The sequence below is a fragment of the Artemia sp. Qi Xiang Cuo genome, chromosome 5 (genome assembly GCF_049724085.1).
Source record: "Artemia sp. Qi Xiang Cuo chromosome 5, ASM4972408v1, whole genome shotgun sequence".
NCBI lineage: Eukaryota > Metazoa > Arthropoda > Branchiopoda > Anostraca > Artemiidae > Artemia > Artemia sp. Qi Xiang Cuo.
The window spans coordinates 28259301-28270996 of record NC_142798.1 but is presented as its reverse complement, the minus strand read 5'-3'; positions in this window follow the sequence as shown (position 1 = coordinate 28270996).

Genomic DNA, 11696 nt, shown 5'->3' with positions numbered 1-11696 from the left:
CTATCCCAACATGGGTAACAAATATAAACAAAAAAAAATAATAATAATAATAAAAAAATTTAAAAAAATTTCTATTCCACCATCACAGGTCAATACATAATTTTAATATTATCTTCCTTAGAACTGATATTTGCCGAAATGATGCCTCAATTTGAATTCTATCTTTCAGCCTATATTTATTTGAAATAAATGGTATTTGGTATCTAATTGAAAATCTAGATCTTTCACAATTAACAAAGGGAATTCGATATGTTCCAGAACACCTAAGAGCCGAAGGAGGGGGCAGAATCAACAGAGATTTTTCATAAAAATAACTACTAGGATCTTGTATTTTAAAATGCCATATTGATATATTAAGTTCTCTTATATGTTTCAGATCTAATAAATTCAAGAAAAGAAATAATGTTTCATTTTTCGATGCATCTCTAAGTTTTGATGGACGATGTAAAAAATTTCCAAGTATTCTCACTGCTTTATTTTGAAGGATCTGTAGGGGTTTTATATGCGTCCAAAAAGCATTTAAATAAATAATTGTGCAATAATTTAAATAAGGAGCAATCAAAGAATGATAAATTATTTTTAAAATTGAAAATGGAAAAACATGTTGCAAACGATACATAGACCCAATATTTTGCGAAAGTTTCACCCTTAAATGATCAATATGAGTTTGAAATGACAAAAGGGGATCAATAAAAACTCCTAAATAACGATACGATTGAACTCTACGTATTTTATGGTCACCAACTTGAAGCTCCTGACATGAAATTTTTTTTGCACATAGTGCAAATAGTGTATTTTAATTTAGTTCAAGTTCCACCTCAAATACTTCATTCTGTCAAATTTTCAACTTGATATGCGTAGCCTAGTGCCAGGAACCAATGGGGGAATCCTCGCTCTACAGACCAAAAAGACTCAAACAGCCCAAAGAGACACAAACAGACCAAAAAGATTCAAACAGCCCATAGAGACACACATAGCCCACAGAAACATAAACAGTCTAAAGAGACACAAACAGTCCAAAGAGACAAACACAGACCAAAAAGACTCAAACAACCCAAAGAAAAAAAATTAAATTTATCATACGATCTAAATTATTTCATCAGATACGCGAGCACTCATAAACGATCCTTTTGAAATTCTGCTAACAACATCGATGCTCAAGGTAAAAGTTTGAATCAAACACTTTTAGACTATCGAATGTCCTTACTGAAAAACTACTGTATTAAAAAAAAATTAATTAAATTTATTATACGACCTAAATTATTTCATCAGATACGCCAGCACTCATAAATGATCCTTTTGAAATTCTGCTAACAACATCGATGCTCAAGGTAAAAGTTTTAATCAGACACTTTTAGGATATCGAGTGTCCTTACTAAAAAACTACTGCATTAAAAAAAATAAATTAAATTTATCGTACGACCTAAATTATTTCACTAGTTTTATTTTGCATGATATTTCTAAAGCCAATTAAGATGAAGAAATGTCTTCAAGGTCAAGGCTATAATAAAAAAAAAGTTCTGGAAATTTTTTGTCATTTTGTAGTTTACGCACTAATATCAATATCAGTAACGATTCTATTTGAACTTTTCCAAGTTGATCAAATTGGTCTCTAAAGGGTTCATGATAAAAAAAAAAAAATAGCGCACGCCATACTGAATGCGCTTTAGAAAACCCATCTAGTCGAAAATATGTTTGTTATCGTTAATAATTTCCAAAGATGTAAGAAAATTATGGAGAATACAATTCTCTGGTTCAAATCTGAAACTTTAGTCTATTTTCGGATCGAAAAATAAAACTATTCCTATAAAATCTGAGCTAATAAGGGTTTTTGACCGTAAACTCTAGTTTCTTGTAAGAAAATTATGGAAAATACAATGCGACTGTAAAAATACTCTCCACCTCTTCCATGGAAAATTCCCCCCTCAAGACAATCCCATTCCTGTCGACTTTTGGAAGGTGTTTCTTCATTTTTCGATAATCAGGCAATTTTCTCAAACTCATAGCTTTTTGACTGGCAACACTAAAGTTAATGGATCCTAAATCTTTTGGAAACAGCCTCTGTTTTCTCTCCGTTTTTAAGTTTTGATGTTGCTCCTTACTTTCAGTTGAAGAAACTTTTTTTATAATTTAATTTCTGATCACAGTGGGCTGGGCACGGTTGAAGTTGTTTTCTTGTAAAAATACTCCCCCAAAATCACTTTTCAGCCATTTTTTGTTATATTTTTTTATTTCTTAACTATTTTAAATTGACAACACATCGAAGTATATTTTAAATTGACAACACTGTCCAAACATCACTTGAGTATTATAAAGTACAGAATCAACAAAGCTCCCTCCAAAACACTTTTCAGCCCTTTCTTGTTAATTTTTTTTATTTCTTAACTATTTTAAATTGACAACACTGTCCAAACATCACTTGTGTATTATACAGTACACAATCATCCCTTATTTCTTAACTATTTTAAATTGACAACACATCGAAGTATATTTTAAATTGACAACACTATCCAAACATCACTTGTGTATTATACAGTACATAATCAACCCATCTCCCCCCAAAACACTTTTCAACCATTTCTTGTTAAATTTTTTTTATTTATTAACTGTTTTAAATTGACAAAACATAGAAGTATATTTTAAATTGCCAACACTTTCCAAACATCACTTGTGTATTATACAGTAGACAATCAACCCATCTCCCTCCAAAATACTTTTCAGCCATTTCTTGTTAATTTTTTTTATTTCTTAACTATTTTAAGTTAAAAACACATCGAAGTATATTTTAAACACTTGTGTATTATACAGTACACAATCAACCCGTCTCCCCCCAAGACACTTTTCAGGCATTTCTTGTTAATTTTTTTTATTTCTTAACTATTTTAAATTGAAAACACATAGAAGTATATTTTAAATTGGCAACACTGTCCAAACATCACTTGTGTATTATACAGTACACAATCAACCCATCTCCCCCAAAAACACTTTTCAGCCATTTCTTGTTAAAAAAATTTTATTTCTTAACTATTTTAAATTGACATCACATCGAAGTATTTGCAAATGCTAAACCCTTTTCTTTTTTTTTCTCCACCTTAATAGGATCAAATTCGCAAATCCTATCTACCGACACATTCATATCAAACTATTGTTGGCTAAAGGCAATTGTCCAGAACAAATTTAGAAACCGCTCTTGATAGCACAGACTTCAAAAATGGAACTGTGGATAACACATGGGTGATTGACAGCTTTCCCTAAAAAACCATTCCTAAATACGCAATTTGACAATCTCCAGTTTTCGATTTAAAAAAAAAAAAAACAGTCTGGTAATCTGCCTTGGAAAGGTGCCATGGAATGTGGAATTCCTATAGGGGCATCAGAAGTATATTTTAGATCTCTACTCACGATGATAATTCATCACAGATGTTGGACTATCTGAATATGGAAGTCTCAATTCGTACCCTATCTTACTGGCTGCTATTTGGTACAAGTCTAAAAATTAGATTCATTTTATAGTCTGTACACTAAATTTTGTTGCTGAACTTAAAAGCAATAAAAATTGCATCAATCATCGCTACATTTTTCTTCCTTCCCTAACCGTAAAAGCCTGAATTTTTTTGCGTTATTTCCAGCTTACTCAAAACAAAATATATTAGAAATATTTTCTTTTATATTTTCAATTTTGAACAATAAAAATATAGATAATAAAAATCTTGAAGCGCCGAAATTCTAGGAATTACATTATATACTACATGTTCAGTTTAATTTCATTATTCTTTCCAGTCATCTTGATTATTATACTGATTCTCTATTTATTTGTCGTCGATATTTTGAAAAACAAAAGCAGTATTCATAATAGTTTCGCTTTTCTTCCAATACCAGAACAGTATTCGATCTGGTCTTTAGCTCTCGTACCCTGGACAGTATCGAGCCCAAGCAGAAGAGATATAAAATTAACCTTTTCTAGCTTTATGTCCATTGGAATTGAGAGAAGTCTCAACGAAATTTTTGAAACCTTCTGCTGAAAACCAGCTAGTTTGGTCTGTGACAAAAGAAATAAGAGTTCCTTTTAACTGGAAAATCATAGACTTCTTACTAAACTTGCTTTTGAGAATCTGGATAGATGTCTAATCACATATTATTTTCGCATACTATTTGAATCATCAGTTTCAAAAGCATCCAAATATTTTTACCATCTCGTTGAAATTATCGACCAACTCTCCAATCGGCCAGCCAAGTACTAAAATGAAAAAGCAAAACCAATTAAATGATAAATACCACATAACATACAATTATAAAATAATGCATGCTTTTCATAATTAATACGCTTCCAGTGTTTCCAATTTTTCTAATTATTATAGCTTCCAATTATTTCAGTGTTTTTCAACAATCTTTTTAAACATAATACCAGACGAATTTCTGTTTCACTTTTATGATTACTTCATCTTCAATTAAATTTCATATTAAATTTAAAAAAAGTAAGAGAAGAATTGGAGAGGGTAGGGGATAGCCCCTTCTTCAACCCTCACTCTTTATACTAAAGTCTTAAGGTTCTCTAAAATGCTTCTCATTCAAATCAAACCAATTGTGCTTGACCGGTCTTTCTTAAAGAATTGCGACAAAAAGTCACACTTTAGCTGAAAGAAATAGGGTTTGAGAAGGGGCAACCCCCGCCCCCCTCGTATACGGAATATTTTCTGTTCAGTTTAAGTTTTAATGCTGCTCTTACTTTCAGCTGAAATAAACCTCTTTTTTAACTTTGATTTCTCACCACCTTTAAAATCATGCTAAAGAATCCCCCCTTCCGCTTGTAAAATTTTTCCTAGTAAATTCCTAAGGAAAATTTACTCCATGCACCATATTTGCCCGTGGAAAATCCTCCCCCGGTATGAAATTCACACCTCCCCCCAAAAATGTCTATATTTTCGAATAACAGATACTACGTATGAATAATATGCAAATTGCGCCTCAAAAATCCCTTTCCCCACAGATTTTGAGGCTCATGTCCTCATCAATGACATTCTTTCAACTGTGACCTTTCTTTTCAACTGGACCTTTCAACTATGCTGAAATCAAATTGTTGTTTAAAAATTTTGATGTCTTTAGGAAAAAATGGGGTAAGGAAGGGAGTTCATTTCGGTTCGTTTTGGGTTTCATTTATTCTTTAATAGTAATTTCTGGTCGTTTTGAGTATGAATTTTAACAGGTATTTGTATCTGCTGAGCTTAAGATTAAAATGACCTTTACTTTTATTTGAAACATTTATTTTTCGCAAAGCTTTTGTAAATGAATTTTTGTTCGTTTTTGATTACAAAAAGTTTCAAGTTTTTAAAAACTCCTTATTTCAAAATCAAACTTAAAAAAAAATAAATGTTCATCAAAATATCAAAACTGGTATCAAAGTAACAATATTAAAGTTAAAAAGGTTTGCCCCCTTGGAAATGAGCCCCCTTTGAAGTTTATACGACGTTCCTTTCTGTATGAAGTGCCTCTGGGAAAAAAATTAATGGAGTGGGGGAGGAGGCTATCTGCCCTCCGATCACTTTTTACTCTTAAAAAGTGAATTACAACTTTCAATTTCCAATCAAATAACCCCTCTCTAATGTTTATACAAGCATCCCTTCCATAACAACTTTGTATGCCCCAGGGCATAACTTACAACGCCTACCCTCGGGCCCTGGGGGGCTGTGTCGACACCGGAGTTTTTGTTATCTGAGCTTTGAACCCTTTTTAACAATTTGTGTATCTCAAAATTTTTCATCTGATGCATTTAGGGCGTGGATGGGGGTGAGCCACATGCCCTCCAATCTGTTGGAGTCATTCCAAGCCACTTGCGCTGCCTATGATAATCCTGAAGAGGGCCGAGAGCTTGATGAACTTCTTTTGCGTCGAGATCCTCAGTTTTTTCTTACTAGTTATGATCTGAATGTAGCTCTGAAGAGTCTTAAAAATAAAAGTGCTCGGGACCATGATGGAATTTTTTCCAATCATCTGAAACTTGCCCCACCTTCATTTTTTTCTAAGCTTCTGTGTTTTTTTTTAATCTGATTCTTTTGTCTGGGCAAGTGCCAACTTCTTTTAAAACAAGGGCAATTACGCCGGTTATAGAGCATGGAAAAAACAAGTACCAGACATGCGATTCTTTTCGGCCTATTTCTAAGGGCTCTCAATTAAGTAAGATGTTTTAATTTAGGGTTAAATCTCTTTTTGTTTCGCTTGATTTTGGTTCGTTTCAATTGGGGTTCACTAGGGGTAAGGGTTGTGTTGTGATCATGTACATACTACTTTTTTCAAATTATAAGTTCTTCTTAGCTTAAAGGAGATCCGTTATATTGTTTATTAATAAATATTAAAGGAGCTTTGGATAATCTTTCTGATACATCTGCTCTACTTAGCTAACTAAAATGTGGTTTACCACAAAACCTGGTTATTTCGTTTGTGGTATTCTGGCCTTAAAATTCGCGTTGCCTAGGGATCTATAATTTCTGCTTATGAAGTAGCAGTTAGGAGGGGGTTAGACAGGGGGATATTATCGTCGTCTTTTTTCAATTTTTGTCTAAAAGATTGTTTTGCTTCATTAAAAACCTCTCTGATTTACTTAGCAGTTGAAATTAGTTATTTGGCTTATGCTGATGACATTATTTTACTTAGTTGGTCGAAGACTGTGTTTATTAAAAATTTTAAGATTTTAGAGAATGAGTTGAAGAAAAAAGATCTAGAAACTAACCTCACGAAATGCTAGTATTTTGATAATACTTTGAGTATCAAAATAGTATTTTGAGTGAACCTCACGCATTTTGATAACCTCACGAACCTCACGATATTTTGATATTAATGACCCTCTTGGCTCTTCTCCTCTTAATTGCGGTAATGATCGGATTTTCCATCCTTTGGACTCGGTAATATACGTAAGTGTCCTATATTCTTCTTTAAAAAGACTACCACCTCTTTTATTAATAAGCCATCTGGAAATTAAGATAAGAAAGACGTTCGGTTCCGTCGTTCATCAGCGGGGCAATATGAGAAGGGAGTAGTAAGGCCATATAAGATTGAGAACCTACACGCAAACCTACGCCTAAGGCATGGATATGTGTGTAAGTTTTCAATTAATTTGGTGACCAGTGTAATTTAATAACGGACCTATTAAGGAAAAGTTTTTTCTGACGTAGATTTATATTTCATTATATACAAGTTTTTTTTTTTTTAGTTTAAATCAGTGGTCATTCATCTGTAAGTTTATTAGTAGTTTTTTTTTTTAAAACTTGGCTATTCGTTTCATGGGTTTCATTAATAGAACGAGTAATGTTCTAGAAAAGGGTAATTACTTCTTTAGTTTACGAGATTTGCGAATTTTTTGCGAAAAGGTATTAGCGTAAGGGTATTGCGATGGTTAAGAATGTCTCACGGGTAATTAAAGAATGGGGTGCTTACATCAGATACTTAATAGATTTGACACTAACAAGTGACATTGCTAGAGTCAAATATATTTGGTGTTTGTGATATTATAACCCTCCAAGCCCCCTGGGGAAAGGGCTGCACAATGTATCGGTATCGGACGTATTGTTTTTGGGCGTATTGGTATCGCTGTTATATATAAAGATTTTTCGTAGCTCTTATAAAAGATTTTACTAATATCTACATTATTAATATAAATTAAACAATCAGCAAGTTCAAATTGGCAATAAAACGGCACTTTTGGTGCAATGTCTCAAGTGGAAAAGCTGGGGCTAGTGCGCTACCAGTACTTTTTAGAGTGACCTTTAATGGCTCATTTGAAAGCTATTGCTCGTGTCTACGTTATTTTTATAATTTATACAATCAATTAAAACAATAGTTTTTATGTCACTTCTTAATTATATTAAATAAAAAAAACAAGTTTTTTTACAATTAAAGCAAGGAACGACGGTAAAACTTAAACCGAACAGAAATTATTCCGTATATGACAGGGGCGGCCCCCGCCGCAACGTCACACTCTTTACGCTAAAGTTTTTTATTGTTTTAAAAAAAAAAGTGGCGTGTGAAAGTCAAAATTTTTAGTAAAACGCAAGGGGGGTAAGAGGGGGCAGCCCCGGTCATATACAGAATAGAGTTTTATGGATATTGGTTTCAATATTCGTTCAATATTCGAAGCTATCTTCAGCAGGAGCTTAGGATAGTAGTGGTGACAATTGAGATATACTGAGCAATTGCCCCCTATTTTTGAAAAAATACCTTTTTTTGGGATTTATTCTTTTACTAAATTCAATATTCTAATATAGATTCAGCATGAGCTGAGGTGAGGCGGGGTGACAAATTTGATATAATTATTTAATTTCCCACATTTTATTAAAAATACCTTTTTGTGTAATTTATACTTTATTAAAATAGAATGTTCATTATTCGAATCTAGCTCCAGCAGGAGCTTAGGATAGTAGTGGTGTCAATTGAGATATCATGAGCAATAGAACACAAAAATTGACAATATACCATAAATATGAAGTTTGACTTTTAAAAAATAAAAAGTTCACTAATCGCACATATCTTAAGCAGGAGCTTAGTATCGTAGTGGTTACAATTGAGATATAAGGAGCAATTTCCCCCTATTTTTGAAAAAAATAAATATTTTAGGGGATTCGCCCCATTCGTCAATACCTCACTCTTTAGGCTAAAGTTTGTTTATTGCTTTCAAAAGAGCTATTTATTCTAATTAAGTGGACGTCTTGATTCAGGGTCATTTTAAAGACTTGGAACCAAAGTTTTACTTAGTGTGACAGGCAAGGTGTTAATGAACAGTGACCCCCCCTAAGCTGCTGAATTATGCCGGTTCATTTATGATTGTAGTGTTTTTGAAGACTTTCATTGGAAATTATTTTTTGAATATTTATACTGCAATCTAACATCTAGCGCTAAAAACATCAGACTCAAATTTAGAGTGACTATTATTAAAAAATACAAAAAGTTGTAAGAAAATTGAAAATAGTTCTTTAACAACAGAAACTATTCTTAAATATAGAAAAAATAATTTACAAAAATACAAAATAGTTTTATAAATACTTGTCACAAAGCACGAAAATTATAACAAAACCAAAAGTATTTCTTACATAATACAAGAAAGTTCAAAAAAATTCCAAAAATAGTTAATAAAAAACAAAAATTATTCTTACTTAATGCACAAATATTTTTGTCAAATCCAACATAGTACTAACAGAATAAAAAATATTTGTTGCAAAACTTGAAATACTTGTTACAAAAAAAAAACATTTCTTAACACATCAAAAATAGTTCTTACCGAATATAAAAAGTTAAAACAAACTCACAATTGTTATTATGAACCCAAAATGGTCACAACCTCAAACGGTAAGTTAACCCTAAATGGTTATGGCTTTGTAAAATGTAATATGTTTGAGTATGATAACAGCTTGTGGACTACTACAGTACATTATATAAACAAACTGGGATTCTATGGTAGAGTAACTACCCAACATAATAATACTGGACAGGAACTGAGTAATGTCCAGGAGGATGGCAGTGGAATTTGCAGCTTTTTCGGAGGTGAAGCACTCTACGTAAAGGGCAATGTACCTGCAGATAAAGTTTTAATTCAAAAGTCTGACCATAGGATTCCACTTTTCAATCTAGAAGAGTTTAAGTGTCCTAAATTTAAGGGGGCTATAACAATACTGAAAATGAGGTTGCTTCCGTTGCGCTGTGGGTACCTAAGAATAGACATGATTATTATTACTCCAGCGGAAATGTTAAAAACTCTCTTCTGTCATAGAATTATAAGGGGTAAATGTTTAACGGTGAAATCGAAGTGCTCTGTTTATTATGTTTAAGAGGTAATTACTTGGCCAAAAAAAAAAAAAAAAAAAAAAAAAAAAAAAAAAAAAAAAAAAAAAACTGTAGTCCTAATCCAGCAATTGAGACAAATGTGCACTTGAACGAGGCTCTCACCTTACACATCCATCCAACTACCTAGGACCAAACAGTATACCCAAACCATCAACCAAATAGAAAAGTCCAAATCCATGCAAAGTTGTCATCAATAAATGTAAGTCGATGTAAAATTACCAGCAAAAGCACCTTAAATCTAGCAAAATATTTCCAAGTAAAACCTTCCATTTAGGGCTCATCAGAAGAATACCACTGGCCTTAACGAGTTTCGAGGCTTTACATTCTTTACCCAGCACGGTGGCGCCTCTACCATAAGATCTATATGGTAACCCTATGTCAGGTCAAACCTGTGAAATACCTGCATACTAGTCAAGCTAATAAAAATTACATACAAAAAGTGTTTCAATGCTCCCACAATCAACTCCCAGAGGTCACTGAGAGACCATAACGGAACAAACGAAGACACTTCCAGATGTATCTTTTATTGGTATCTGGAACCAATTACCAATTTAAAGATCCTCAAGTTTGTTTGAAACCCCTAGAAACTCAACCTGCGAGAAATTATATTAAAATATCATTCAGTATTTCATTATAATTTTTTGTATATTTACTTAAGAGTTCATGATACATGAAACTAAATTTTTTGAATTGCCAACTAATTTTTTTGGCAGAAAAACCTCTTAAGATCAGTTTTTCGCTCAGCTTTTTACATCTATTTTTAAAATCTGCGTAATTACTGCATATTTTTGCATACCTAAATAATTGGGAATAATAAGCCGAATAAGTAATATTTGAATGTATATTGCTTTCAAGATATGGAAAATTAATTACTTTAAAATTAAAATCATCCGTTTTATTATATAATTTAAAAACTAATTTATTATTATTTGAAATATTAATATTTAAATCTAAGAAATGGTCGGAGTGTCCCAGCCCATAGCTAGGCTCAAGAATTAACTCTTGTGGATAAATATTTTTTGAAATCTCAATAAACTCTGCACAATTTATTACCAAGAGATCGTCCAGATATCTTTTATTATTTGAAAGGTTATATTTTACGTTGCTTGGGCTATTTTTATTTATCATATATTCATATTCTAATTGGCTTAAAAACAGGTCTGCTATGAATGGACTTGCATTCCCACCCATAGGAATACCTGCAGTTTGTTTATATAAAGTCTCACTAAATCTTATAAATGTATTAAATAGAACAATTTCAAGTAGATTGCAGATCATATCCAAGCTATAACATTTTAAATTAATAGTGCTTTTAAGGAAATTCGTCTATCGAGCTTTTTTTATTAAAAGTCTCAACTTTCAAAAAATCTAATATTAGACAAAAGAAAAGATTTCTTTATAACCGTTTTCAATTTTTCGAATAATAAATTTTGTGAAAAATTTTTATAAAAAGTATTAAAATAAAATGACTCGACTCTTTTAGCTGAAACATTCGCCAAAGAATCTATCAATTCTAAGGAATTATTAACGCTCCAATATGGGTTAAAGTTAGAAAAATTTTAAATTCCAGAGCAATATGCTTTAAATTTATTTCTAATTTCCCCTAAAATTAAAGATAAATCAGTAGCCGCAATTCTGGTTGGACACCTTGCTGCCCCAGCAATAAAACGTTGTTTTGGTGGATTTTTGTGAAATTTTATCGACCAATATAAGAAAGGAAACTTTTTGTCATTATCATTTATTTTGATATTAAAATTTTTCTATATTCTGTCTTATATGTTTTCAATTAAACTCTTATCCTCCATATGGGCCATTACGTATGTGTTTATTGTTTGTAACTCTTTTGATAAAATATCAGAATAGAGTTT